Source organism: Ammospiza nelsoni, chromosome 14 (genome assembly GCF_027579445.1).
Source record: "Ammospiza nelsoni isolate bAmmNel1 chromosome 14, bAmmNel1.pri, whole genome shotgun sequence".
NCBI classification, from domain to species: Eukaryota; Metazoa; Chordata; class Aves; order Passeriformes; family Passerellidae; genus Ammospiza; species Ammospiza nelsoni.
In genome coordinates, this window is record NC_080646.1 from 16,681,324 (window position 1) to 16,704,338 (window position 23,015).

A 23,015-nucleotide genomic window follows, 5' to 3' on the forward strand; every position below is an offset into this window, starting at 1 on the left:
CAGCTTCAAGAAGTGCTGAGCACCAGGACCCATCACCGTGTCACCAGGGTTAGGGGTGGCAGCCATGGGAGCCCCTGCCTTGGCAGCAGCTCACTCTGAGCATGCAACTGAGCCAAGAGAACTGTAACTCTTTCCTTTGTGCTGTCTGAAGGCTGCATCATCCCCCAGAGGCCCTGAAGGAGTTGAAATAAGGATGAACATCAAGTCAGACATGTCTCCTGCTCACAGGCATGCACACATCTGCCTCTCCAAAGAGCCTGGAAACACAGTCACAAGCACAGCCCAGCCCCAAAATCCACTCTGAATCATGCTGCAGGCTGCAGGGTCTGAGGATGAGGCTCAGAGATGCTCAGACTGAGCTTTCCATTGCCTCTTGCTCAGCTGCCCACGACTGCTGGTGCCCAGGGGCCAGAGACCCCACAGGGCCCTCAGAGGCACAGGAGACCAAAACATCCCTTCTCCCTCCTCAAAACACCATGTTTATCTGTGCATCAGCTTATGGCTGATCTAAGGGAGTCCATGCCCTTGTGAGTTAAGATTTAAAGTTTTAACAAAAGCCACTCACTGTTTTGTCTGGACAAATTGCTGGGAGCACCACCAGCTCAGTTTTATGGATAAAAGCCTCTTTTCTCTAAAAACACAGGACCAGTTCTCCCCATGACAGCAAAGTGAGCAACACAGAGCTTCAGACTGCACAGGATAACAATTTTCCAGCATTTCTGCCAGGCTATGAGGAAAAAACCCACATGCAACAACATCTGCAAAGAGAGTTGGTGTGAAACCCCTAGAGACCAGTGGGCAGAGCAGGTTTCCAGCCCCTTCCAGCAGCTGGGAGCACAGCAAAGGATGCCACCAGTCACTGTACAGGGCTTCTGTGTGTTGCTTTGCTTTGCTGTCCATTATTATGCACCCCAAGGAAGAACCTGCTGTGCTGTGCTGCCAGCAGCTCCAGGAGAGCAGCCCCAGTGGATCTCTTCCAAGGTGCTCCTATGGACCATGGGGGACAAAGCAGTGAGGAAGCAGACAAGGAATGTGTGACTTTCCCATCGTGCAGGGACTGCTGGGATTTGCTGGAAGGCATCCAATTAGTTAACGAGCACTCCACAGCTGAGTCTGGTCTGGAATTAGTAATTAATTACCACAAGACAAGCAAGGGTGTCTATATTGGAGAAACCCACGTCTGTCTTAGGGATGGACTTAGAGAAGAGAGTTTGCCCAGCAAACCCACACTGAAGTGAAGTGGAGAGGAGCAGCTGGCAAGCAGGATGATGTGGATCCCAGAAAGATGCAAACATCACAACTGGCCCCCCTCCTTGACATCCTGTACAGGAACTGGTCCAGCTGGAAGCCCTTGGCCCTGGAGCTGGTTCTCCATGCTGATCCCAGCCCATCACAGGCAGTGAACGCTTTGCTTCTGATGAGCAAACTGGAGCAATGCAGTGAACAAGACACATCAGCCTGGCTGGCTGCCTCCTCCTTCCACCATCCACAAAGACCATAGCTTTGGAAATCCTGGAATAATTCCCTCATATCCATTTCCTTCACTAGTCTTCTGCTCTGGGTTCCTGAGCATGATCCAATGGAGGAGGACTCATCAGCTTCCAGGTCCGAGGCATCTCAGAGGAGCCAGGCTGTCACCAGCAGCATCAGCCCTGGGCACCAGCAATCTCCCACCAGGTTCTCCTGGTTGAAAATCAATGGCTGAGCTCTGGGGAGGAGGAGAATGTGTCCTCCTGAGCACTCACTCCCAGCTCCTTGTCCCCATCTGCCTCTCCGGAGCATGTCCCCATGCAGCAGGAGCTGCGGAGCAGCTCTGCATCCAGCCCCTGTGATAAATTAGCCAGGGATTCAGGCATTTCAGCACAGCTGCCTCATCCTGTGCCAGCATGACAATGTGATTAATTTTGGGTGCAGATGAAGCTCATTTGTCAGAGGCACGTGATGGCTGTGCAGGCTGCAGGGGCGTGCGGGGAGCCCCGGGGTGCAGGAGAGTGGGAGCCCAGGCAAAAGGCAGCAGGCAGGGAGGGAGAGAGAAGAGCCAAGCCCGGGGCTCTCCTCTCAGGAAGGCTGTTTGCCATATTGGCTCATGATTAAGCATGCTGGGGAAGAGGAGCCCGTGTGGGAAGAGAGCTTTTATCTCTGCTAACACACATGGCCACGTCTGGAGAGAGATGTGCAATGGGAGGGGTGTAAGAGGACTGGGGAGAAGAAGCCATGAGCTGATTACCTTGTGTCAGGAGAGGCAGCTCTACCACCATGGCCACTTCTCCCCCACTGCCCCCTCCACTTTCTCCCCTTTTTGGAGGACCACTGGGTCCTGTCTTGCCTGTCCCCACTCTGAAGCTATAGACACTTGCTTTTTGCTGCTGGAGGGAGTGTGGCCAGAGCTGTTCCTGCAGGAATTGTCTGGTAAGACAAAGCTATATGTTCACTTCCCAATGGAACACAGCCCTGCCACAGAAAAATCTCTTGATTTGTTCATCAACCTTTTTGGCTGGAGTTTCTCCATATGCTGGAATATGGCAGTGCTGCTTCCTCAACACAGCACAGCTGTCCCAAGGGCCTGAGCTGCTCCCAGCTGGGGCTGCCAAGGTCACGAGCAAAGCATCACGGATGAGGAGTCTCTGCACAGTTTAGGAGTGAGGAGCAGCTTTTGGGGTAGCCTCACACCATGCCTGATGCCCTCCAGTGAGATGGATGCACAAGGAGAGGACATCAGGGCAGCTCCCTAGGCACCAGGATCCACAACCTTCCCTTGCCCCCTGCCATGGTTAGATATGCCCAGACAGTGGTGTCCCTGTTGTAGAACAGCTCTGTCTCAGAGCAAGGTCATGCCAGCAGCACCCCAAAACCCTGAGATCACTGTAACCGTCCTCCCTTCAATAAATTTAGGCCAGAAGTAGTGAACTATTTGCAGCTAAAGAAAAGAAAACCCTTCAAGTTCAATGAGGCCATGCAGCTTGGGACATTGGTGGCAAATCCTTGAGCACATGGCTGATGTCAGTGCCTTCCACAGGACCTAATTACCAAACCAGCAGATAGCATCAAGCAAAGCGGCTGCTTTTTTGATAAATTGAAAAAAAAAAAAACACATCAAGAGGACAAAGGTGAAGATGACACAATACCTCTGCTAATTTACCTCAGCACAGAACCAGGATCCTTTCTGCTGGGTTAAAGGTAAAGTTAGAACACCCATGGGGACTTCAGAAGTGTAAAAACATCAAACACTGAATGGCACAGGGACCTGAGCCTGAGAAAGCCCAGAAATGTTATCCTTCTACCCACTGGTCCCTCAGGAGAGTCAGCTGGGTGGCTGATGGCAGAGAGGGTGGCCTGAGAGGAGCACATTCCTGGAAAGGTTACAGGTGACAACAATAGCTTGCAGCCAGGACTGCAGCTTCTCACATTCACATTTCTTCCAGGGCCTAAATGCTCCTCTGAGCCTGGCTCCCGTGCAGAGGTCCCCAGACAGGCTGTGCTCTCCTTCCACCCATCAGTTCACCTTCTTATTGGTCCCCTGAGGTCCCCTGAAGTCACACCCAGTGGAAATACCTCCCAGCTTTTATTACAATCACCAAAGTTTTCAATTCCCATCTAACAAAGATTACCCAGGAAGGATTAAAGATGCCCACACAGTTTCCCTTCATGGACTATGGGAGGGCACTGATAGACACATCTCAGTGTATTTTCACACACAGGGGAAATAATTCTGGGGTGAAGTGCAGCAGGAACTGGCTCCTCAACAGGGGCACACTCAGGCTCTTCCACCTGCCTGAGGAGCAGTGGTGGTGCCCAGCCCCAGTGCCCTTCCAACCCCAGGTGACACTTTCACAACAGACTCAGCGAGGAGAAAGCACAACTGCACTTACCAGAGCTGAAACCCTACAAGGATCTGCTGGTGATGCAAGGAACCTGGAAAGGAAGAGAAGAGGAGATGTGTTTCAGTGGGTTGGCTGTGGTCAGCAGCAGGGGAGTGTTGGTGTGGCCCAGCCCTGAAGGGGTGGATGGGGCAGCACATTCAGACAGGGCTGTGGCAGTCACCTCTCCTGGCATTGCACCAGGACCATCTAAATTGATCAGGGCCACCTAAATCCACCCAGGCCTGCTCTCCAGGTGCTCAGCTGATGCTGGCAGAGCTGCTGCACACAAGAGGAATTCACCAAGGGATTAAGGAGCCATTCCCATCATTACCATCCTGGTATGAACACTGGGCTGCCCCATCAGTGTTCCCCTCTCATCAGCTCCTGGAGCACACCATGCAAATCTGTGCAAGGAGTCACAACAACGCACCTGGGAAACCATAAATATCTGTGAAACATCTCCCCATAAATCCACAGGAAGAGGAATTTATGGTGCTTTCTTTGGAGATTTCTCTGGGTGTTCCCTATTAAGCCATTGTGCTTATTTGCATAAGTATTCCTCAGACAGTAAAGTCTTCTCTGCCATCAATTATCAGCTCTGCAAACAGGAGCAGCACCAGGCGTGGGACTCACAAACACCCAGCTGTAAAGATGAGGGACTGGCTCCTCACCTTGTGAAGAAATAAAGGGTATTAATTGCTTAGTGCAACCACAGCACACTCCCAACAAGGACAGGGTGAACTGGCAGCCCTGACATATACAGAACAAATGAGAAAAGGGAAATGAGCCAAAAAACTCTCTGTATGCTCTCAGGGTGTGCCACACAATGGCAAAGCTATGGAAAGAACAAGGATTTTTCACATCATTGGGGGGGAAAGTATCAAGGGGAGAAGAAATACACAAGTGCTGGAATCAGCTCCAGCTACTCAGAGAAATTGCTGTAATATATTGTCCAGCCACAAACCAAGGCCACTACAGAAATTAAGGAAGGAAGTGCCTTGCCTGATATAGCAGCAATGAATATATTTGTTAGTGATAATACATCAGTTACCAGTCTGGGTAGAGGCCTTTCCCACAAGAAAGGCTGACACAGGGCCTTTATTAAAGAAGGTAATACCCAGTTAAGACACCTACTGATCTCATCTGATGAATGGTTGACACAATACATCATATATATGCAGGAGGGGTTTGAAAATAACAGAATAAGCTGAATGGTATCAGCCCACACATCTAGAAATACAGGTCCATTATATACAACCTGGAGATGACATTTTAATTAACATGTTCTCATGAAAATACAAACTGGAAGCCAAGTGGGAAGCAGCATATACCATCTTACTATGTTCCTATTTTGCTGTTAAAAGTTTAGGAAAAGAAAGATGGATACACCATTCTCCCATCAAGAGGTGGTAACTAGCCAGCCAGCTGACAAATGACTGACTCCTGGAAAAACTCTCACATCAGCTAAGAATGAATGGGGCATCTCACTGCTCTTGGTATTATTGACTCTGTTACTGCTACAGCATAGCTAAGGATAAAAATGATGGATGATCCGGATTAGTGGAAAGTTAACAAATCCAAAGGGAAGATAGTTTTCCTAGATTATACAGGAACAAGGCTCCCAATTCCTGAAACACCTGACAGGAAGGCTCTTGCTTTCTGGTGTCCATCAGATAAGGTTTATAATTTAACTGGGCAGAGGTAAGCAGAAGGACAGGTCTCATTGCCTTGATAATACCAGCTGCTGCTCAAGACTTAATACCAGTTGTTGTGTGATGACAGATAATAGTTTAAGAAGTAATAGTATACAATTAACATCACTTGTGAAGTGTTGACCCAGGAGTGATTATCCTTTCCCTGCTCATCCCCCTTCAAAGCAAACAGGGAGGGATGCAGCCAGTATTACAGGGACAGGATTGGGAGTATAGATGTTGAAGTGCTCCTAAATAAACTAAGTGCAACAACAAGTGATTTAAGCATATTAGAGCACCCATTGCAATCCTCTCTATTAGCACTGGGGACTAATCAATGGCTCTTGTCTGATATATTGCCTCTGTGGGAGAAAATTAATGAGAAAGACCACCAGCTGATTGGAGAGGCACTTGGAATAGTCCAGGGCAATCTTTCACCACACTCAACTGTGGATGCACTCCACACTGGCAGAAATTACAAGGGTAGGCAAACACAGCACCTTACCCACAGAGGTTTGAAAAGTACCTTGGGACAGCACAACTGGAAGAGAATTTCAGTCCTGGTGGTATTTTGCCAATTATGACCCCACTAACAACAAGGTCACAGTTTCTGTCTTAATAACAGTAATATGCTTCAGTATACAGCACATAGCAAATTGCTGCACTAAATCACAATACAATCATCCTCTTTCCCATAGAACATAGAGTATGGACACCATAGAGTGGACACAGGTGGCAAACAGTACATGGGAACAACAAGGATTCAACTGTAACACCCTTAAAGCCCAAAACACATCTTGACACTGAGTAAAATGTTTGTCATTTTGAAACACATGCTGATGAAATCCCTGCAACTGCACTTATATATATTGGAAAAGGATATGTTTTCTTAAGGGCCCTTTGTGGTTTGATATTAGGAGGTGATACTATTGCAGATACAAGTAATCATTTGAATATTTGCATTCGTAACTTTAGTGGAATTATAGGGTATGATTTTAATTATACAGCTCCTGTTACATCCTGCCAGTTGTTACAGTCTAATTATACACTAGTTAAAGACTAGTTACCTACTTCAACTGGAATTAATCTTGATGCTGGTAAGAAAATTATCACAATATGATGACTTACATCAAGTATTAAAACAAGTATGAATTGATAAAAAGAAACTATCATCACTGTCCACCATAATGGAGATTAAATGTGTTCTGTGTACAAAAGAGGAAAAAGAGATGGAGAACACACTGGTGGGAAACTCTCCCAGGGTGGTCACCTACAGCCACAGGAATTCATAACCTCCTGCTCCACCCAGTGGTAATCCTACTAGCTTTGAGTCTATTAGGTCTGGTGCTTGTGATCATTCTGTATATAAGATTATGGAAGCTGATCATGCTTTTTGAAAGGCTTTGCAAGCTTTGCTAAATGTATTAGCAGGGATGCTTAATAAAAACAAAGGGAGGGCTGTAAAGAAGTAAAGGATATTAATTGCTTAGCATAACTTGCTTAGCATTAGTAGCTAAGATGTGCTGAAGCTTTAGGCCCCACTTTGAGCAGATTTCACCCTGCACAGCTTCTGCAAGGCTGCCTGGGTTAATTGCCAGGAGAGCAGGTTGTGTTTCAGCTATGACATTTCTCTGCATGTTTAACGTATCCCTATCATGGTTCCAATGTACTTCTGCATAGATGGGTGGGAGATGGGGGAAAATGAATAACAGGTTTTCTTTCAGCATGAAATTGTGAGAGTGTCCTCCACTGAGTGCAATTACTGTGTATGTAACTTCTGTAGGCTGGCTAATACTGCTAAGTATACTGGAGATTAAGGGATTTGGGGCTGTAAAGTCCATTTCATCCATCCAGGCCTGAGCAAGGCAATGAGGGCAGGGAAAAAGTCTTGCAGAAACCACTGGACCAAGCAGGGTCTGGCCTGCAGGTTCCATCCCCCCACATGCCCTTGCTGCTCTCAGACCTGTCCCAGGCAGCTCTGGGCTCTGTGGGGGACAAGAAGGAGGGTGAATGCAGAGGCCAGGGCCAAAGCACCTGCAGGCACATCCCAGGGCTGACCCCTCCCCAGTGGCTACCAAACCCAGCACACCCCATCAAGGACACTCCTGAGCCTATGCCAAGCACTGCTGTCATGTTCCTGGATGGCTGAGCCCTCCCCAGGGTGGCACATCAAGGACACAGGGGAAGAGCAAAGGACTTAGGCAGTCATGGTGCTGCTTCTGAGAGTGCTCAGCAGGCACAGGAGAAGAGCTGTTACCACTAAGCCAGAGACCTGATAACAACACTGGAGCATTTCTGCTTTGGCCCTGCCCCATGGAGAGGGAAGTTGCAGTGCTTCCCATGGGGCTGGACTGTGCTGCCAGCCCCCAGCCCTGCTGCACCTTGGCTCCTCATCAGGGACTGACCCGGGGGGTGCAGGCTGAGCTAATGGGGGAATACCCTACCCCAGTGCTAGAAAAAAGGGAGCCTCAAAAATAACTCTCCTACAGAGCCAGCATCCTGCCCAGGCCCTTCCTCCACTCCTGCCCAGAGGGGAAGCCATGGCAATCTCCCCCCAATTCTTCTAAGCCAGTGGAATATGAAGCAGAGCAAATACTGGGTTGTTGTGAGGGCATTGAGGAGTGAAGCAGAGCAAGGAGAGAGCTTTGAGTAGTAAAAGCTGCCCTTATGTTATGAGCTCAGACACAGCCTTGTGCATCCCCAAGCAGCAGAGGAGCCATCTCCACTTTGATCTGAGTTTGATTTAAAATGGAGCATCTCCCTCAGCATCACCCACGGGGCAGCAGTGCAGCAACCTCATTTTCCTCTGCTTTATCCTTTTTGCCACCTGCTGTGTGCCCAAGGTCCCAGGGCCACAAACTCTGGCTCCCTGCACTCCCTGGCCATGATGTTCTGGGGCACAGCCCTCAGCTGTGGGTGCATCCTGCTCCCTCTCTGCTCTGGGGTGGGGATGGGCCAGCACAGAGCCAGGGAAATGAGAACCTGCTGGGGCATAATGCCAATTCAACGCCCATTAACTTCCCACAAATCCTCCCTTCCATGGCCTTATCTTCCTCTGCCATATCCCTTTGCTCCCCCTCCTCCTCCTCCTCCCAAGCTAATGGTCCTTGTGGATGTGCAGACAAACTGTGCAGGTACTCTTGGCTGTGCCTGGGAGCCCTTCAGGGGCAGTATCTGCAGGAAGGTCTGACAGGAGACATCCCTGACACCCCTTGGTGACACCCCTGACACCCCAGGCACCCACAGGCCATGGGATGGCCCCACACAGCACAGCTCATGGCCAAATGCTCTCCTGCTCTTGCAGACTGAATATCAGGCTCTGAACCTTAAATTTTACAGCATGATCTATCCCACACCAACCCACATTGCCAGGAGATACCCCAAAGCCAACACCTGATCTGGATGCAAATGGTTGTTTAAACACCCCACACAGTCCTGTGCATACAGAATGGATTTACTGTCACTTCTTGTAAAATTAGGAAGGGATAAAACCAAACAGCTGAGCAGCAATGTCTGCTGGGCAGAAGGAGGAGCAACACCAGCCCAGCTCAAGGGCTTTGGCTAGACAGGGAGCTCCAGAATTAACACCAGCACAGCTCACCATGAGGCATCTTTGCTTGCAGCTCCTGCCCAAAGAGTGGATTTGACCTGGGAGTTCTCCTCACCCGTGGCAGCCTGGCAGAGCAATTTTGAATCAGCACTTTGTGGAAGCAGCCACGTTTCAGTGCTCCTTCACTGCAGGGCAGGACGGGCAGGAGGGGCAGGAGGGGCAGGAAGGGCAGGAGGGGCAGGAGGGGCAGGAGGGGCAGGAAGCTCCCCTGGCAGGCCCAGTGAAGTTCCTCAGATCAACAACAGATGAAAAGCACTGACAGTGGAGCTCAGTCCAGCTGCCCTGGCTGCTGAGGCTCTCACTGCACTGCTGGTCTTGCAGGAATTCAGTGGCAGCACAGAGCCAACAGCAGCACTGCCACTGCCCAGGAACAGCCCAGGAACAGCTCCCCACCTTGTTCCCCTGGGAGCTGCATCCATGGGCTCACAGCACTGGTTTTGCAGAGGAGAAAGTTCTCCTTTTCAGCAAAGAGCCCATGTTTTACACAACAAATTGAACTCAGCCCAAGCCTTAGCATTCCACCAGAAACTGCACAGGAAGTTTGTGTCCAGCTTCCTACATGAGGAAGGGCTTTGGAAAACAGAGCATTCCTCAAGGCAGCAGATAAATGCTGGACCAGAGTTAATGCTGGAGCCTGGAATCTAAGCAAACTGGGACTAAAATAAGGTCTGACTGCTGGACAGTCACCAGGAATATTGCAGCAGCTGAGTTAGGAACAAGAGGAATACTCAGCCTTCAGGGATGTCAAAGGAAAGCAAGGCTGTTTCTGCAAAGGAGGTGCCACAAGAAACATCCCAGAGTTACAAGTGGAATACAACTGTGGAGGAGCTGGTTTCCACCAGTGCTCCAGAGCTGTGACATGGTGCTTGGGGGTGGCACAGCCACCATGGGCTCAGGTTTGGCACCAGCCTTTGCACCAGCCAGCAGGTCACATCCCTCTCCAGCCATGCTGAGGCTGTGGGACAGGATGGGAGAGGAAACGCATTTCCAAGCCCATTTCACTGCCCATGAGAGCTCATGGCATCCTTGTATCAGTAACCCAAACTCTGCAGGATCTCCCAGCCCTTCCAGTGAAGGGCAAGGAAAATTCTCCTCCATTGCAGCTCCCACCTTTTATCTTTAAAAACCACAACAGGCAAGGTTAAAAAAAAAAAAAGAAAAACATGACAAATAATCCAAGGAAAAGAATACAACAGCCTTTGAAACCCCATCCTACAGTTGAAAGGGAGGGATGGAGGCAAGGCAAGAAAGTCAGTGTAAAACCTCATTACCATCAGAAATCCTCTCTCCCTGCCCTTACCTCCCTGCTCATTTCCATATCACAGAGGACACAATACCTTTCTTCTCCTGAAAAACATCCCATTTTTGCAGAGCCCGGCTGTCCCCACCCCCAGCACTGACTTATGGAGCTGAGGAACAAAAGCCAGGCTCACACCTGCCCCGGCAGGTGAGGCCAGTGTGTGAATCTCCAGGCCCTTATCAGCCTCTCAGGAGCAGTTTTTACCATTATTATTATTATTATTAGTCTACTTTATCTTTTTTTTACCTTTAGCTTCAAGATCCTTTAGTCAGTCAAATTACACTCAGAGTACCAGAAGTGGCAGAAAATAAAGCATTATAAGGGGTTCAGGAAGTTATTTTCATCTCAAGGAGCAGGTAAGAAAGGTTGACAAGTCTTTATTCTGCTCTTATGGGATAATCTGTAGGTTCCCAGCTGATAGGGAGGAAAAAATTAAAAGCATCAGAAGAAATTGCAAGAAGAAGTAAAACTGAGGCCTCTGCATAAATTGAAGTAATGTGCAGCTTGGCTGACAGCTGAAAGCACTGGAGGGTGAAATGTCAGTGCCAGGAAGGAAAGGGGCGGCCACAGGGTGCGGGCAGGGCTGGACAGAGGGTGCTGGGTGCAGGGCAGGTGGGTCACTCAGCCCCCTCCAGCTGGTCTTTCCTTCATGCTAAGTGGGTCTGTCACATCTTTCCAGTCCAGAGCATCACTAACAGAGCAGGCGGGGAAGGGAGGGGAAGCAAAGCAGCTCAGCCATCAGTCGGCATCCCCCATGCTGCCCTGGATCGCTGGATTTGTCCTGCTCCTGTCTGGCTGCTCCAGTAAAAGCTACAAGCATCAAGTCAGCACAAGGAAAAATTTTCTGCCCAGACTTCAGGCTGTCATATTTACACACACAAGGCAGGGCCCTGGGAGCTCCCAGCATCCGCCCAGCAAGCACTGAATGCTGGACTGGGAGCTGGGAGCGGAGCCAAGGTACCAAGGAAGGGGAGAGGATCACAGGGAGATGCACAGAGGGGAGAGAAGAGGTGGGACCATCAACTCCTCTCTGAGGCATTGGCCTGTGGGGATTAGAGACTGATGCAGGCAGTGCTGGATGCCCAAGAGAAGCAGGGACAGGCTGCAGGCCGGCACGAGGTAGCGGGGTCCTGAACAGCACGGATGCGTTTGTGGTGTGAGACAGCCTTTCCCCCAGCAGAGAGTGAGGGAGTGGGATGCCTCTCCTCCAGGCAGGGTATGGGGGTCCGAGGCAGCCCCCTCCCAGGCCGGGGGACAGCCAGCCCCCTCCCAGGCTGGGGGGCAGCCAGCCCCGTGCCTCTCCGGCTGTTGCGCGCTGAGCCACGCGGTGCCGAGGCGGTGCTGTCACTGGTGATTGATGGCATGGTTCAGGAGGAAATAAATTCCCAGGCTTTTGCAGGAGGTGAACTGGGGGGTGTATCCATCTTAAAGATGCTTAATGAATGTGCCACAGCCCGCGGAGTGGCAGCAGATACATCTCTGCAGCCAGCATTCCCCACGCTGTTCCTGCCGAGGTTCGGGCACAATTTAACAGCTTCTTATTGATTTTATTTATGTTTCCCAGGCCCTGGCAGTGTTTAGATTGCCCCAGTCCAACAAGATCCCCATAGTCACAGAGGTGACTTGCACTTGATTTTCCCATCCTGCTCCTCAAGCCTGGGGACAAAACCTGATGTTTGGCCAGAAAAGATGGGAGTTTTAGGCTCTTTTTCAGCTTTAAGAAAGAGGATGATGATGCAGGACAGCTGGGATGATGGTGAGCACTGACACAGCACTGGGGCAAACACTGCTGCCAGCCACTCACATCACCCCAGCACCAAGCTCTGGGTTGTACCTTTGGAACTCAAAGCAAAATAAGGACCTTTCCAAAGACACCCTTGCAAACTTGGAAACTCCTAGCTTTTATGTAGCTTAGCACACCTTCATTTTCAAGGCAAGAAAAATGACAATCAGCAGTTCTGCATGTGACTTGGTTTTGTCATCCCTCTTTCCCTTAGGGAAAAAAAATGGAGAAAGAAAGAAAAGCAGCAAAGAACAGCAGAGACCCAGTTGACCTTTCCGGCTAAGAGACCTTGTCTGAATCACTGGATGGTAACAATGAATGAAATGCCAGTGCCCTGCCTTATAAATACCAGCTTCCTCTTGGGGTGAAATGCCATCTTCCAAGCATGGAAAAGCTGCAAAGAAAATGTCACCCTTGCCAAGGTGTGAAATGCCAGCCTGCTCCTAGATCCCCAGCTCAGCCATGGGGAGATGGGCAGGCTAATGCTGCTGGATCTCCAAACTCCTCCTGTCCAGAGCCTTCTCCAAAGCCCCATGGCATGAAGGGGACAGAACTTCAGTGTGGGACAAGCCAGAGCATGAGTCCTCCAGAATTACCTCCAGCATCTCAGCAGTGAGCATCTCACTACTGAGAAACGCTTCCTTGAGGATTTGGGTTATTTCCCTTCTCCAGTGGCTGTGAGTCAGAGGGCCACTAGGACAAACAAATCACCTTTCAGGAATGGTGGGACAAGCCAAAGCAGTTATTTCCAGTATTACCAGTGAGATGAAAAAACAATTGAGCATAAGGAGATTTTTGTCATCTAGAAAGTTTATCACAACCCAGACTCCTAGTTCCCAGCAAAAGCTGTTGTTGCTGGGTTTAATCCTATTTATTAAACATGGGAAATCATCCAACATACTGTCCTTGTGTGAAAAAATGCTTCCAATTAGGCTGGTGATATTTGTAATATCTCCCCTACCCTTCTCACGGCCACATTTGGCTTAATCAAAGCCACATTTTCCAGAAGCTCTTCCTCCCTTTTCCTCCCATTTGGCATCCTCCTACCCCAGTTTCCCAGTACCAAAGCCCCAGTACTAAACCTGTTCCAAGTCAGGGCAACACAGCAGGAGGGACAACTTGGACCATCTCAGGGAACTGCAGGGCTGCAGAAACGTAACCAAGCCTTCCTACCTGATGAAATTATGTTGGGAAATGAATGAAGTTGCTTTTTGTCTTCTGGAAACTGGAGCTGTTCTCTTTCCCCACACCCACACCTTCTTTTTTTTTTTTTCCCATAAATGTGTGAAATAATTTCACCACCATTTTTTTTTCTTTCAGTTACTCCTCCTCCCCTCAGATCTCGCCTTTCCTGGCATTTGAAAATAGCTCATGAAAAGGAGGAGGAAGGAGGGGAATGAAAGGAAGTGTGTGGGGATGCAAGATGGAAGGGAAGGGAAAAATACATGAATACTGAAAATACATGTTTTTCAAAGCAAATCAGAATGGCTGATTGCTTCAACTCCAGAACCCATTCTGGGAAAGGGCTGATAATCTGGGGAGTTTTCTAAGGCTCTCTGCATCCTCTCAGTTGTTAGGCAACACCTAGGAAGAAAGTGGCACAGCACAGCTGCCTGCACCTGCCTGTACCTCATGTGCAGGCAGCCATCCCAGCCAGGAAAAGAGACCTTCCAGGGACCCAGGTGCCATCTGTGCTCAGAGCCAACCAGGATCACTCTGAATGGATTTTTTCTGACCTGTGCAACACTGGTGGCTGGAACAGAAATGGCTGGGAAAACCTCCTCAGGTTTGATACCCTGCTGGTGGAGCAGCAGCTCGGCCCCACAGGAGCCAGGGACATGGTGAGGGGAAGGGTCTCAGCCACTCTGGCCTCAGAGGGGCTGCAGGCTGAGGGCTGGAGGGCTTTTTTTCTCCAGCCAGCACCAGGCTGATGACCAGGATGCCCTTGACTTGCTGGGCAAGCCATTAGTGCTGGAGCAGTTCCAGGGACAGGTTTGTGCCTGACCCCTCTCCCTTGCCTGCCTGGTGGAAGATCTCCAGGGGAAATGGTTTTAATGCATCAGCATCCATGTGCATCACATCCAGGGCTTTCCCCCAAGTGCTTCTCTGTAATGGATTTAGTCCTTGACCTGGAGTGATGCTGCTCTTACAGGTTCCCAGGGAATCAGAATTCCAGTTGCTCCACAGCTTTCTTGCCAGGAGAGCAGGGCAGCAGCACTGCAAATCTCCTCTCAGCCTTGGCAGTGGTGGGGCTGCCAGCACAGGGGGAGGGATGCTCACTGCTAGGGGAGGCAGCCAGGGCAGTCTTTCCCTCCCACACCCTACATCTCCATTTGATATTTCTTCTCTCCCTGCACAGCACCTTCCCCCTCCTTCCTGCTCCTGTTCTCTGGGGCCAAAGGCATGCTTTCCAGCTTTTTTCTTTAAAAAGCCCCTAAAACCAGCATGTCCCTAAACCACTGCATATCTAAAAGGGACTAAAGGGTTCATGTTTAGGAATTTAGGGGAAAAAATTTCATAGAAAGAATAATAAAGTACTGGAATGCTCTTCCCAGGGAGGTGGTAGAATCACCATCTCTGGATGTGTTTAAAAAAAGACTGGACATGGCACTTGGTGCTATAGTCTAGGTGAGGTGTTAGGGCATAGGTTGGACTCGATGATCTTAGATGGCTTTTCAGGCCATAAATCTCGGAGAGAGGCCGAGTGGGAATTTATGATAGAATTTGTTGTATTTTTGGGGCTGTGTTTTGTTCTAGGGGGGTTGGCAGGTTGCCATCTTAGAGGTCCCTTCCAACCTCATCATTCTGTGATTCTGTGATTCTGTGCAATGTTAGTGGTGGCACCAGGGGAATCTGCAGCTGGATCAGCAGCAGCAGGAAGGCTGGCAGCCACGGGCATTGCCAGCATAGCTGCTGTTGGAGCCCTGGGAGCCTTGCCATGAGCAGCACAGCTCTGCAGGGATGCACTGCCAAGTCCAGAGGATGCTTCCCATCCCCATCAGGAGCATGACAAGCACTTCTCGCCTTGACAGCGTCAGAAGCCAAGCAGGGAACCACGCCTCATTCTGTGCTACACACACCAGCACTGGGAAAGCCTTGGGCTGAGCCCTGGGGAAGTGGCAGCACACTGAGGAGAGCCCCGCTGCTCTAGGGGGCTTCTGGCCAGGCAAGAGCACCCCCACACCCCCAGGAGTGAAGATGGGGGGCTCTGCCATTGTGTGCAGCTCCCTCAGGACCTTGGAGGGGATGAGTTGACCAAACCCAACAGGCAGTGCTGCCCCAGCCCAACACAGGAGCCCAACAGGACCACCTTGAGATGGCAGTGGGACAGTGAACATTGCTCCAGCTGAACTCCTGAGCCCAGCAATCCTCTTCTTTCCTCAGGAGATGCCACCCTGTGATGCTCTCTCTTCCCACCCTCCCACAAGGACACTAATTTTTTCCAGCTGAGCTGAAGAACAAACAAATCATCACCCACTCCAAGTAGGTGGGCTGGCCACGGCCAAGGAGAAGATGCTTTGTGTTTGGCAATGGTCCACAGAGCTAAGTCAGCAAAGCCAGATGATAGGCAGTGAAGCCACCCTTTCCAATAACAGCACTGTGACACACAGATCACTCCTGCTCCAGAGGTCTCCAAGGGCTTAGTGTGACCTCCATAATCCCTGTTTCCAGCACACAGGAATGCTGCTTGCAAAGCTAATCATCTTCTAGGGCATCTTCATTAGCCTTAGAGCACTCTGCTTCTGGCCTCCTGCATCCCCACTGGAGGCCCTGGGCCATGTCTTGCTCTCGTGTACTGCAGTGTAAATGTGTGGATCCACACCTGAAATCACATGATGGATATTTCACTGCTGTCCAAACAGGCTCTTGGAGGCTCACAAGGCCACCACTCCTTTCACTTCCAAGGTGACAAGCCCACAAGGACCCCCAGCTCACCTTGTGGAGGTAACACAGTTCCTTCTGCACAGCCCCACCTTTTACCTCCAGCAATCTGCAGAAATCCCTCCTCTCCTGACCTCAACATGAGGCATTTCAACTACTGAGCCTCAAAATCAGACACAGCACATTTTACCCACACATCCCTGCATGCCACAGACCAAGAAGCAAACACTGAAATACACCTTAATCCTCACTCACAGAAATGCTCCTTCCAGAGCAGCAAATTATTTTATTATAGGAAAAGTCCAACCAGGGACCACACTGAAAGCCCTCAAAAGCCATGTGCAAATAACCACACATTAACAGCCAGGCAGGCACTGGAGAAGGGCAGAGCAATGTAGGCTTCATGTGGAAACACCAGCTCTGCCCAAGGCATGGCCAACACTGGGTTTTCCATGTAATCCTGAGCCCCCCATCCTCCTTCCTGCTCCCCAGCACCTGCCAGTGTGATAGAAAGGGTCCTTTGATCCCTTTACATTTTACTCTGCTCTGGGGCTGCTCACAGGGCTGTTCATGGGGGCAGCTCTCTCTAGTCCAGCCCTGAGTCCACACTCCTCTGCATCAATGTGGGAGCATCAAAAGCCTCCACAGGCTTCAACACAGAGTCCCACAAGTGTTTTAGCTTGGCCAAACGAGATTTTTCCCAGGAAATGAAGTTTTGATGGACATTTTCCAGCCAGCCAGCTAGTGCCTGCCAGCACTTGCACTGCTTGGGTGTTCCCCAAGGGTCTGGAGCAGACCTGGCACAAGCATAAAGGAGCAAATACTGGCTGGGAGGAGACTGGCTGCAAAGCTGGCAGCTCAGCCTTACAAAGCTAGGCCAGACATGGGGTTTCCATACTCCACAGCTCCCAGCCCTGCCAGGTTCTTCACTCAGGATGTAAGAGGGCACGACAGCCTCGGATGAACCCAGCTCTGCCATCGCCACTGGCCTTGGATGTGGGGCTGATTAGAAGGATTAAAAACCAATTCAGCAGTGGGCAGCAGGAGGGATGTGCTGGCAAGGCCCAGGCTCACCAGCCTGTGGGATGCCATGGGAGATCTTGAAAGGAAAGAAAGATCTGAGCGGGCATCGCTGCCCAGCTCCTCTCTAACAAGGGACAGGAACAATCCGCAGCTCTCAAAGAGCTCCCAGATGAAAGCAGCTCCATCCCCAGGATCTTGTTATTATTTCACAGATGTTTCTCACATACCTTTTCTTTACTGTTATTTTTCTATGGTTAGTCATTGCTCCAGATAAATGGGGCCTCTGTGGCTGCAGGCAGTGGGTGGCAGGAAAGGCAAGGCTGCCCATGGCTGAAACACACAAACACCACTGCTAGGGATGTTAAAATGTGCCATCAGCAGGTATACCTTGCACAGGACCTCAGTTCACCTCCCCAGCTCCTTCTGCTCCTCACCAGCAGGATGGGCTTTGCAAAGGCTGGTTTCTCTGGGAATTGCTAAGAAATCCCACCATGAAAAGCATTAGCAAAGTGCAAAATGTTGTGACCCAGCCTCTGCCTCCGGGCAGGATTGCTGTAAGACAATCTGAAATCCAGGCTGAGGAGATCCTGCCTGCTCTGCCCCACATCTGGCAGTAAAAACAAAATCTCCCCCTCCTTGAAAAGGTAGAGCTACTAAAGGGCAGGAGACAAAGCTCTGTCTTTGCAAAGCAGCCCTGAGCAGGACAGGCTGAGCCAGGGTCACCGGGCAGAGGGACCATGCAGAGATGGGTTGACTTCCTGCTCTAAGCTGGGCACACAACCTGGCCCTTGGCCTCTCCCAAAGCCTGACTGAGCTTTTCCAGGATTAGTGTGATGGATAAGTGACAGGAGAACACTGAAAGGGGGAAAGGGAAAGGATTAAAAATAGATTCCAGTTTTGTTTCAAATATTGTAAAATAAAAGGTCGTGCAGCAGCTATTGTGGAACCAAAAAGCACGCTCACATCTCGGGCTGCGAGGCAGCTCAACAGCAGATGTATTTTTCATTAAAAGACTATTTAATATTGCAGGTTCCTGCTGAAGACCTGCTTTCTTGGTTCTGGCTGATTGCCAGGGAGACACTTCTTCCCCTCCCTTGCCTGGAGGAGCAGGGATTTCCTCCCACAGCCCTGAGCAGTCCCTTTTGCACATCTCCTTGCCCTCACATCCCCAGGAGCATCTCTATCCCCCACCAGCATCCCCAAGCACTCACCCAGCACTGCAAGAGAGCCCCCATCCAGCACACAACCCATGTATCATAGCATTAACCTGGCAAGCAAAAGTAAACTAGAAACAAATTATCAGGCATTTTTAAAAAGACAAAATAGAGAGCAGGAGCAATCCCAACTGCACAAGCCCAAGGACAGGTGGTAAAGGGAATTCCTTTCCCTCTAATGAGAGACATCTAGACTTTGTTAACTCAAACTTTCTCATTTATCACCTTTGCACTGCCTCTGTCTGCCTCATGGCTGTCAGGCCATGATGATGTATGAAAAGCAGTCATTTATCCCTCAACATCTCACTCAGTACATACAATGTGCTGTGGGAATGGATTTACCCCACGCCCAGTTCAGCTCCCAGCACAATAAGGCTAATTTAGATGTTTAGCCAAATCCTCCTTTCTCCTCTGTCCTCCTTTTATTTTATTTTAAAGCCAGCAGTGCTGGGCTCAGCAATTGGAAGTGACAAGCAGCTGCAGGCAGAACACAGAGTGAAAGCTTCTCCTCTCCTGCCTGCTTCTCTGCCTGTGATGTCTCCTTGGGCACCCACCCCAGGTACTGGCACCCTAGGGGGCTGCACTGGAGCACCTGGTCCTGCTTGTGGTATTTTCTGGGCTCTGAAAAGCAGCACAGGAACCACCAACACACAGAGGCATCTTAGCAGTGCGGCTTAACACTGCAGTGGCCTCTCTGCTCCCCCTTGAGCTGGCTTTGGTGTCCCCATGTTTCCCAAACACGCTGTATTTGGTTGGAATCATATGCAGAGTGCTGGCTCTGCCTCCCACGCAGCTGTTGATTGTGCTGGGCTCTGTTTGTTCGAGATTTGCAAGAGGGGAGGAGGGAGCAGCAGGCAGCTCTGCAAGTGGATCCGTGGCTAGATCCTGCCATTTTCAAAAATTAAAGAAATTGCCATTAATTAATTCTTAAGTAATTAACAAAGGTTTCAACACTGAGAGATGCAAAATGCAGAGAAGAAAAAAAAGGACAAAACTCCCTGGCTGCTGGACACATTTCTTCTGGTAGAAAAGCTTTTTTAGGAGATTAAAAACTCCACGTTCAGATGATTTTGGAGGAGGCAGGCAGAGCTGCAAGCCCTGGTGGTGCCACCCCCATGGGTGCTGCCATGGGTGCTGCCCCCATCCTGCTGGCTCCTGGTCCTCCATCCCATCCCATCCCATCCCATCCCATCCCATCCCATCCCATCCCATCCCATCCCATCCCATCCCATCCCATCCCATCCCATCCCATCCCTCTCACAGGGACAGCGCCTGCGATCAAAGGAGCTGCCCACCAAAGTCCCCAGGACTTGTGGCTTGCTGGAAGAGGAAATATCAAACCTGCCTGGAAATCAAACAGCAGAGCCAGAACAGAGGGAAGAAAAGAAGAAAACACAGGAAACGAAACCTAAACTGACACCCTTTGTAATTGAAAACACCCAATGCTGAGAATCACCGCTCAGGGGACAACACGGCTCCTGCAGAGGAAATCCAAAGTGACTCCGGCCCCGGGCCATCAGAGAGGGCCTGGCATGAGGACTGTCACTGCTCTCAGCTGCAGGTTTCTGGCCACAAGCTCTGAGCACGCAGATGCCACTGTGTGTGTGATTAAAATCCTGCGACACTCATGCCAGGAGGAGCGGAGCAGGCAGCCCGTGGGCTCTCCCACCACCAGCAGTGGCAAGGCAAACACCTCCCTGGGGACAAGAGCATGGCCACTGGAAGAAATCTTCCTCAGGGGTACCCAAAGCTCTGATGGAGCCCAAATCTCGTGTTTCAGCCTTCAGGTGCTGTTCTCTCTGCTACCCAGCTGGGAGCAATGAGCAACGAGCCAGAGAACCCTGCTCAGAGGTTCCAGCGAACCAGCAAAGCACAGAGGAAAACCAGCCAAAAGCCCCTGAGGATGCAGCTTCCATGGCTCACTATACCTCATTTGAAGGCATTATATTATCCTGAACTGTAATGAAAGCCATGTAAAATAATAATAATAATAATAATAATAATAATAATAATAATAATAATAATAGGAGTTCAAATTGAAAATGGGATGCCATTTCTCTGCTCATCTCTGCTGTGATCTCTTGCTAATCTCCAAGTGGAAGCCATACTTTAAAAATACTCATGTATGCCAGGCACTCTGGAAACAAGACCTATGGCAATTTACCACAAAAACCCATACAGGAGCTAGAAATCACAGGCAACAGAATGCATTTGCAGTCCTACTGGGAAGACCAAGGAGGGTAGAAACAGAAAGTGAGGAAGGAAGGACAAGGCACATGCTCAAGTTCCCTACCCCAGTCTGACCAGTCTGGGGCAGGCACCTCCAGAGCAGAGCAATGTGACATCCCTGGAGTGCATAGGGCGCCAACAGGGACTTCACAAAGGCTTCTCAAGCCCACAAAGGAAAAGCATGGGAGCTCTTACACATGACATGAGACTTTCCACCCTGCCCTGCTCACAACTGGAGGGTTTGCTGCTGGGCTGGACCTGAGCACAGGGAGATGGCTGCAAGCAAAGCATTCACAGCCACTGTCCTCAAGCAGCCCCTGCTGCCCCCATGGCTCCATCCCCAATGTCCCAGAGGCAGCACCGTGGCATGGGCAGGGATGGGAGATGCTCTGCAGGCGGGCAGCCATGGGAGCTGGCACTCATCCTCCCTACCCAGCTCCGTCCCAAGCAAGACAGTGGAATTAAGCACAAGTTATAATTAAGACTGGATGTTTGAAGAGAAACATAATCTCCGTTCCGTGGGATTCGCCGGCACAACAGTAATTAACGTCTCATTAACATTTGCCTAATTAAGCAGTTTATGAAAGTGGATAGATTTGCATACTGCTCCACTTCAGCTTCAGTGCATCCAGTTATATCCAGGCACCAGAATTAACCCTTCCAGGGCATTTCCAACCAAGTTCCAAACCCTGCAAGTCTTCCCAGCCTCTCCCTGTGAGGACACAAGCTGCTGTCGCTGCACATCTCACTGCACAGTGCTACCCAAAACCTGGTAAAACATCTCTCCATCACCTCTTTTCTAGCCAAACACTTCCTCCCTATTACTTCTTTTCCAGACAAACCCATCCTAAACCTCTCCAAATTTCTCCATTGGTTATCTCTTTTTAAATCCCTTAACTGGTTTCAACGTTTTCCCCTAAGTCCTCAACACATTCATAAGGAAGCAAAGAAGATCTGTAAGAGTTTCTGAAGATAGGGAGAAATATCTCCTAAAACATTTTGTGCTACACTCATTCCCAAATGTTCTTTAATGTTTAAAAACAATGACTTCAAGATTAAAGAGATGCTCCAAATTCTGAACACTGGTTTAAAATCAGGATGCAACAGGAGCTTCCAAAAGGGTTTTACCATAGGGAATATGTTCCCTCTCTTTGAGAGTCCTCCTGTCATTGAGAGGAAAGGCAAACCAGCAAAAGCAGTGACAACACCCAGATGATGCCCTGTCCCTCTTGGGGACAGCAGGACACCATTCCCAATGGATCCTGGAGCAGCCCATCAAACAAGACACATCACACATGCACCCCCTTGGCAATGAGTCACTTGAACTGCTGGCCAGAACATTTTCCATTGCTAATAGCGCCCTTCTCTTCTGATGCTGGATTAGTAAAGCTGCTGCATCCATCACACACTTAAAAAGATCATGTGCAAACCTGCCTCCCCCTGGGGCAGCTCCTGGGGGGCGAAAAATGAGCTCTCCAGTTAGTGGTTAATGCTTGGAGACCAGATGCAACTTTCCAGCAAATACAGTGGGAAAGAAAAATTCATGACACAGCCTTTCATTGAAAATCAATAAAGCCCAGACCTGCCTGTGATGTAGACACTCAATTTATTCCTCGCTCAGCTCATTGCATCTTCACCACCAGCCCTCTCACATCAGTCAGGTCCTTGCTGCAGGACACAGTGTCCCTGCCCACCTCTGGGTCATGGCTCTGTGTCACCAGAGCTGTGTTAGCATGGGGCTGTCACCTCCCTGAGCCTGGCAGTCACAGGCCATGCTCCTGTGGCTGTGATCCAGCCCCACAGCATCCCTCCCCACAGCATGTCCAGGAGTGACAGCCCAGCTGTGTCCAGTGGCAAAAGCAATTCCAGAGTTTCCTTCCATCTCCCAACGGGTTCCTACAGCTACAGCACACACTCTGGATTTGCACTTGGAACACCTCTGTCATGAAAACACATCTTAATTTTCCCCTCTCCCCAGCAGCCAAGAAACCTTCCTGAAAGTGATGATGGAACAAGCCATCCTCCTGAGCCAAGTTAGGACATCCTCCAGTCCTGCCTGAGTCCTATCCACAGGAATCCCATAATTTGTCCCGTCCTGCTCCCCCTTCCCCTCTGCGGAGGCTTTGAAATCCATGTGAGACACCCAAAATCCCTGCAGATTGAGGTGTTAGCCTCTGCCTTTAACTATTTTTTCTTCCTCTCCAAATCTCCCTGACAATGCAGAAAATAGTCCCAGAAAGGAGGGGGGGGTGAGGGGATGGTTGTGTCCCTGAGCTTTTCCCACCCCCAGCTAGTGGGGCACCTCAGAATTCTGGGGAGATGGAGAAACATCCTTTCTGATGCTGGGCTGTCATCCTACATCCCTCCTGCAGCCAAATCCTCACTGGATTCGGGATAGCAGCTGAGGGATGCAGCAGGGGAGA

The 23,015-nt window shown here is 50.0% G+C and overlaps 1 protein-coding gene across 1 annotated transcript in view; it reads right to left on the bottom strand.

The window, feature by feature from the left end:
- LINGO1 (leucine rich repeat and Ig domain containing 1) overlaps window positions 1–23,015 on the bottom strand; it is a 128,710-nt gene that overhangs the window by 99,971 nt on the left and 5,724 nt on the right. Inside the window, exon 2 of the mRNA XM_059482478.1 lies at window positions 3,870–3,912. The gene's annotated coding sequence lies outside the window, so the exon portion shown is untranslated. The remainder of the gene's footprint in view (window positions 1–3,869; window positions 3,913–23,015) is intronic.